At 48.9% G+C, this 7,405-nt stretch overlaps 1 long non-coding RNA gene across 7 annotated transcripts; it reads left to right on the forward strand.

Moving 5' to 3' along the window:
* Window positions 1-675: 675 nt before the first annotated feature.
* On the forward strand, window positions 676-7,261 carry LOC148399952 (uncharacterized). Of its 7 annotated transcripts, none has more exons than XR_015858069.1 (7): window positions 676-1,149; window positions 1,261-1,318; window positions 1,399-2,254; window positions 2,355-3,777; window positions 3,843-5,369; window positions 6,081-6,150; window positions 6,405-7,261. It is a non-coding gene; the product is annotated as an uncharacterized LOC148399952 (long non-coding RNA). The 7 variants fall into 7 exon arrangements; XR_015858065.1 differs by having other exon boundaries at window positions 678-1,149; window positions 3,843-5,195; window positions 5,266-6,150; XR_015858067.1 differs by having other exon boundaries at window positions 678-1,149; window positions 3,843-5,035; window positions 5,113-6,150.
* Window positions 7,262-7,405: the final 144 nt, after the last annotated feature.

A 7,405-nucleotide genomic window follows, 5' to 3' on the forward strand; every position in this document is an offset into this window, starting at 1 on the left:
ACTGCAACGGCGGCAGGCAGAATTTTTGCCAGAACAATTCATTTTAGGATGAACTCTCGATACAAATATTTTCATTTGATTGAAGGCAATGGCGTTAACCACTCGACCAGAGCTCTTGCTGTGCTTAGGGTTAGGGTTTGTGTTAGGCTTGCTCTCGCTTTTGCTGTGCTTAGGGTTAGGCTTGCTTATGCAACCAAATCACCTCAGTTGTTTATCACTTCCTCTGATATTTTTGAACTTACCGTAATTTTCGGACTGTAAGTCGCACCGGAGTATAAGTGAGCAGCAGTGGGGGGCCCCATTCCAACCCCTTACACTGAGTGCCAAGCAGGGAAGAAATGGGTACCATTGTTATAGTCACTGGTATGACTCGGCAGGGGTTTGAACCCACGACCTCCCAGTCTCAGGGCGGACACTCTCCTCTTAGGCCACTGAGCTGGTAAACACTTGTGTCGTAGTATAACACTTATAGTCGTTTTTAAATAACGTGTCTACCTATATACGCCTAAATATTGTTATCCAATATATCTACTGCAATTTCACATTAGATTGCTGGTTTGAAATTTGCTTTTGATATTATTATTTTTAATAAACATTTATGTTAAAACGTGTCTGGCGTCTTATTCCTTGTTTTTATATTCGCCAATTAAAACATAAAAATCACACATTTTCTATGACAATATGTGTAGGTACACTACACGAGGTTAAAAAAAAAGAGAATAAATAAATAAAGGGTTAATTGCACAACAAAAGCACGTTTACAAATATACAATACAAATATACTCGATACAAATATTTTCATTTGATTGAAGGCAATGGCGTTAACCACTCGACCAGAGCCTGCTCGGAAACCAAAGGAGATTTGGTCCTATTGATAGGGTATCCTCCATCCAAACATGTTCGGTGTTGAAAGTTTCAACGGATAGTCCGAAGCCACCCTTTCCACAGTAGTCACCATGACACCTGGCGACCACCTGGTGGCGTCAGTGTGCCGAGCGCCGTTGGACGATCAGGAGAAGAAGATTTGAATCGACGGATGTGACGTCAGGGCTTTAGGTCAATTGAAGACAGGTGTGCTCGCTCAAGGGGAGTTATCATATGCAGGTGCCACCGAGCGCGGGCCGGCGGCGGCGGCGGACGGTTTCTCAGGTAAGCGAGCATGCTAGCAAATGTTTGTCGTCTCCTGCCGTTTCTCACGACGGCACGCTTTGTTGCTTTTTCTCACAAGCCTTTTTTTTCAATTTATTTTGTTTGTCGCAGGATTGTCGTACTCTCGTGACTCGGCAACGTCACGTCCACCGCGACGGTGGGCCTGGAGGTAAATTGTAGGCCGCAGGCCATTTAGCCCGTGAGCAAATGTTTGCAGTTTCTTACGATGCCATTTATTATTTCTTGCAGGATTTTCGCTGTCCAGGGAGTGCTTGAGGTTTCGGCACGGCACGGCACGGCACGCCACAATCCACTTTGCGTCGCGTCGTTGCGCGTTTTGGTGGTATTTTAAATGTCTTTCGCGGTTGTTTTTTTTCATGCTGGCCAGCATTTTTTCATTCGTCTGTCTATAGAAGGTTCGTAAATGACGCCGCCGATAAGCGCGCGTTTGTCTGACTATAGGAAATGTTAGTTTGACTCTAGTCAACTAAACCATTTTTTAATTATTTTATATTATCCGTGTGCCATTTCCGTGCCATGCAAACTGCTGGTGAATGCAACGTATATGTTACGTCATGTCCAAATCGGACCAAATCCATTCAAAGATGGCGCCCGACCGCCCGCCCGCCCGCTCGTTCCGTTACGCAACAAACGTTTGCGCGGCGGGTTATTTTCTCCCGTTTTGGACGCCACGCCGCCAACCTGGATCATCTGTCCAATGTGAGGTGAGTTGTAGATGATGAAATTAAAATATGAATTATAAGCTTTAATAATTCTTGTCATGATTATGTATTTTTTCAAATGTAAAACTACTTAGAATGTATCAAATTAAAGTATTAACTATCAGTTTGATAGATTATCGTAACTTACTACAATATAATATTTTTTTCAAATGTAAAACTCCTAGTATGTATAATTGTTGGTAAAAAATCATGCCATTGGCACTCTACTCAATGTCTATTTTTGTTGCAATCATTTGCTTGTCTTTTGTAGCACTAAAACAGGCCGCCCAGCCAGCATCCTTCTGTACAAAGCAAGCAGGAGGCTCTTGAAGGAGCCCTTTCAGTGATGTTGAGGACACGGAGGAAGAGTAGTCCTAAATCAGGTGAAAACCTGTTTTTGTCAAGTTTCAGCTTCCCAACACACAATGGTTGTCGAGTTTTAGCTTCCCAGCACACAATTAATGTCTGTCTGTGTTTTTGTAGGCTGCAAGAGGAGCCGAATGGAATAAGTATTCCACATGAAAAGGCGCAATGGCCTGTCCAAAGGCGCAATGGCCTGTCCAAAGGCGCAATGGCCTGTCCAAAGGAGCAATGGCCTGTCCAAAGGAGCAATGGCCTGTCCAAAGGAGCAGTGGCCTGTCCAAAGGAGCAGTGGCCTGTCCAAAGGAGCAGCGGCCTGTCCAAAGGAGCAGCGGCCTGTCCAAAGGAGCAGCGGCCTGTCCAAAGGAGCAGCGGCCTGTCCAAAGGAGCAGCGGCCTGTCCAAAGGAGCAGCGGCCTGTCCAAAGGAGCAGCGGCCTGTCCAAAGGAGCAGCGGCCTGTCCAAAGGAGCAGCGGCCTGTCCAAAGGCGCAGCGGCCTGTCCAAAGGCGCAGCGGCCTGTCCAAAGGCGCAGCGGCCTGTCCAAAGGCGCAGCGGCCTGTCCAAAGGCGCAGCGCCATATCCATAGGAGCAATGCCATATCCATAGGAGCAATGCCATATCCATAGGAGCAATGCCATATCCATAGGAGCAATGCCATATCCATAGGAGCAATGCCATATCCATAGGAGCAATGCCATATCCATAGGAGCAATGCCATATCCATAGGAGCAATGCCATATCCATAGGAGCAATGCCATATCAAGTCAAGAATCAAGCAGCACGCTGCAAAAGTCAACATGTGCGGATCGTGTGCCCAGGAGGGGGCAGTGTGGTTGCCTTTGGTTATGGGTGCACGACGGAAAGGTTGCAGGTGGGGACAGTGTTTGGGGGTCTGACGGTTGGTCTTGCTTAAGAGGTTTTTGGCTTATCTGGATCCAGCGGTGTCTTGTGCTTGGTTGCCATTCACGGCTCACTTGGGGGAGGACGTGGTGACTTGGATGGAGACAAAACTGAATTTTGACGCGGAGCCCAATGTCCAAGCTTGCCATATGACTTGTACCATTTTGTGTCTTTTTCTAACCTGCCACTGTCGTGCTCGCTGCGTTCTTTGTTCTCCCCCATCGGTGTAGGGCGGCGTCGGAGCGAGCCGATCCCGAATGTCCAATTTTGCAATTTGACTTGTACCATTTTGTCTTTTTCTAACCTGCCACTGTTGCACGTCATCTAACCCTAACCTACCACCGCTGTGGTACTTGCGTTCTTTGTTCTCCCCTAGGTGTAGGACAGCATTGGAGCGAGACGGTAGCATTTAGTCTTTTTCTAACCTACCGCTGTCGTGCTTGATCTAAGCTGTGTGTCCTTTGTTCTCTAGGTGAGGGGGCGGTGTTTGGGCGAGCGGGTCCACGAGGAAGACGTAGTGATGCGAGCAGCGCCCAACTCATTGCATGTTCTGCCATTTGCAGGCCGGACGCAAAAGGGGGGGGGTGACGCACGGCCCCATCCGACCGGGCGACGCTCACCAATAGGAGCTAGCCGCTGTGATCAAGTAAGCAAGTGACCGACAACTTGGGGTGCTCTTTGAGTTCCTAACATTTGTTTCTGTTTCTGCAGATGGCGACCGGGATGTGACACGATCTGATCAGAGGTGAACGGACCGCTGTGGCATCGCTCTGAAGTCGCCGAGTTCTGAGGGAGACCCGCTTCCCTGGAGGCGTCGACCTGCGCAGCTTCGTGTGAAATGGATTTTTTTTTTTTTTTTTTTTTTTAATTACACCAGCGGTGTCCCAATGTCTGCTTGAGGGCTGCATACTGAAACAAATTCAGAATTCTTTGACGCAAATTCATGAAATCAATCACGAAATGTTGCCATTGATGTTTAGTCCTACAAAGCAGTGTCGTGTTCAGTCGTGTGGTGTGTTGATCAAGTTGACCCGAGGCTGCCATTTGGACACCAATGGTGACATGTGTGTAGGGCTGCACGTGTATTGGAAAACTGCCATATGGTGGTCTAGGTTATTGACATGCACTTTAAGACAGCAAAGATTTTTTTTTTTTCATGTCTCAAACGAAACATGCTTTCTTGCCTAACTATTTGTAATGAGTTAAGACTAAGTCATTGATGTAAGTTAAAGTTAACTCATCTAACTGATCTTATTGCGATCAAATAGTTAACCTCCATCCAAGAATTTTGCACAACTTGCCTCAATGCAGTGGTCTGGCCCAATACTGCCATATCATTGATTTTCCAAAATGTTGTGCAGCCCTCATTGAGTGCCAAACGCGCAGCGACGGCAAGCGACCGCGCAGCGACGGCAAGCGCAAGCGACCGCGCAGCGACGGCAAGCGCAAGCGACCGCGCAAGCGACCGCGCAAGCGACCGCGCAAGCGACGGCAAGCGCAAGCGACCGCGCAAGCGACGGCAAGCGCAAGCGACCGCGCAGCGACGGCAAGCGCAAGCGACCGCGCAGCGACGGCAAGCGCAAGCGACGGCAAGCGCAAGCGACGGCAAGCGCAAGCGACGGCAAGCGCAAGCGACGGCAAGCGCAAGCGACGGCAAGCGCAAGCGACGGCAAGCGCAAGCGACGGCAAGCGCAAGCGACGGCAAGCGCAAGCGACGGCGCAGCGAGACTTTTGTGCTTGTCTTGCAAGGTGGAAGAGACGATGTATGAAACGAAGAGCCGGTGGACGGAGGCCACCAGACCCGCGATTGGTGAGCGGGGTGCAAAGGAAGGAATCACCCAAAGAAAGCAGTCGCCAAGTGCTGAAGAGGAGCCTGATGTATGACTGGCCAAGGCTGGCCAGAGGTGGTGGTGACATGGCAATCCAATATGCAACACACTTGTTAGTTTTAATTTGATTTCCTTATTTGTCTGCCGTTCAGGGTTGCCGGGGCGGCGGATGGGGCGAGCGCCAGCCTGCACCGAGAGGGACTGGGCTGCACCCACAAGACCAGGGAGGGGGCAGGTCATGAGTACGTTGACAGAAGTGCGCCGCAGGCAACTGAGTGCCGTTTGTCTTTTTGCACTTGTGCGAGGCGGAAGACGAGTCCAACACCGGCCGGAGCAGACCCGGACCTTGGCCCGTGACGAGCGGCCCACACGAGACTGATGGGTGCAGATGCAGCCAGCGTTTCGGGGAGTATGACTTCGGTTTTTCTTTTGTGCTTTCCCTACCCCTGTCTATTTGAATAGGGTAACTAGTAGCACGCACGGGCATTTGGGTTGCTGTGACCCTCTAGATACGAATCGGCAAAGTAGACACCCCCTGCAACCCTTTCTCCCTTCCCTTCCCCCCCCTCTCTCTCTCTCGCTCTCTCTCGCTCTCTCTCGCTCTCTCTCTCTCTCTCTCTCTCTCTCTCTCTCCCCCCCTCCCTCCAACGCGCCCGGCAGTACCTGCATGGCCTGGTGCACTCAGGGTGGAACGTGGCTATATCTTGCCCTTTGTGGAATACCAGGGTATAATGTCTGCCAGACTGGGTCCCAGTGTCGTCGACGGTGTCGAGGACAAGGAGATTCTCCGTGACACTCTCCGTGACGTCACGTTTTCCTCTTTTTTCGTCTCGGGGCCAAGCCAGCTCTACTCAGGGGGAACTGGCCGGTTGCGCTTAAGTGCGCACCAAAGCCTCTTTTCATCTCCTCCCGCTCTCTCCCTCCCTCCCTCCCTCCCTTTTTGTAAGGGGTTAAACATTTCATAACCCGGATTGCTCCAATGCGGGAGGGCCGTATGAGACATGCGCCAGCCCGTGCGTGCCGCTAGTTACCTGATTCAAACTTACCTTAGTCTAGGTTGGGGGGGTGCTAGTGGAATTTTTCCCCTTGCCAAAACCAACACAATATGTCTGCCTTTCAGGATTGCTGGGGCACTGGATCGGACAAGTGCCTGCACAGAGAGGGACTGGACAGGACCGCGGGACCAGAGGGTAATAATAAAAAACTTTATTTGTAGAGCACCTTTCATACAAGAAATGCAGCTCAAAGCACTTTACGACAAAGAAAGAAATTATAAGCATTGAATTCTTCATATAGGAACAGACATAAAAAGAAAACAAAACCATTCATGTGTGCATACGCTATTAATGAAGGGAGCTTAAAATAGGAGCAAGCTTTAATAGACAGGTAATGAGTACGTCCACAAAGTGAACCGCATGCAACAGAGCCGTTTTTCTTTTTGCAGTGGCACAAGGCGGAGGATGAGTCCAAACGTCGAATACCGGCCGTGGGGGGAGCCAACCTTCGCCCGTGATGAGCGGCCGACACGAGACGGACGGGTGCGGATGCGGCGAGGGCAAAGCGCCCAGCCAGCATTTAAGGAGAGTATGACTGCGTTTTTTCTTTTGTCCTTTCTTTCCTTCCCTCCCTCCCTCCACTTTTTCACTGGGTGTGCACACTGGCTATCTGCATGATGCCGCTTTCTTTCTCTCAGCGCCGCGTCATTTTGCAATATTGTTGTTTTACTGTTGTTTTTTTAATCATGAAATGAACTGTTTGTACTGTAATTGTGTGTGTACCACTGAACTGCAATTAAACTGTGAACTGAATTCAAGTGGTCCATTTTAAACATTGGCATTGGCAGTCTATCGTGCATACAAACTGGAATCATTTGAGACATTCTCAATGACAAGACAATTGTAAAGTTAGGCTGAAACCAAATTGACTTAAATATGCAGTGTCAGGCTTTTTATTTATTTTTTTAACTACACAAAGAAAAGCTGCATGCATTCTAAATTGTTGACAAAAGCCAAGTAGCCAGACACCCATAGATGCAAACGACAAGTGTACATACGGTCTCTGTTGCGATCAGTAAGTCATCTTTGGCAACCCTGCTTTAAAATGGCCACCGAACTCAGAATCTTGCAAAATGTTGGTACATTTTTCTGTAAGAGTAAAAGCTGTTGAGTCTAGTCAGAGCCATTTTTTGGTTTGTTTTGAATCGTCATGCATCATGTGGGCATTCTTGTGAATAAAATCAACAGTGGTGTGTTTGCTTCCTGTTGGTGGTCTTGTAAATAAAGTCAACTTTGGTGTCAGTCATCATTCGCAATGTGCCTCAATCAATGGTGCTGCTCTTGAATGTGAAACTTATTGCATGTTTTGTTACAGGGCTTGATGTCTTCATTGGCTGTTAGACTACAAAAAAGGCCGGTGCTGTCCAGTCCAGGTTGCTGCTATAGTCGA

Source organism: Syngnathus floridae, chromosome 4 (genome assembly GCF_059516105.1).
Source record: "Syngnathus floridae isolate MCC-2025c chromosome 4, RoL_Sflo_1.0, whole genome shotgun sequence".
In the NCBI taxonomy this organism is placed as follows: Eukaryota; Metazoa; Chordata; class Actinopteri; order Syngnathiformes; family Syngnathidae; genus Syngnathus; species Syngnathus floridae.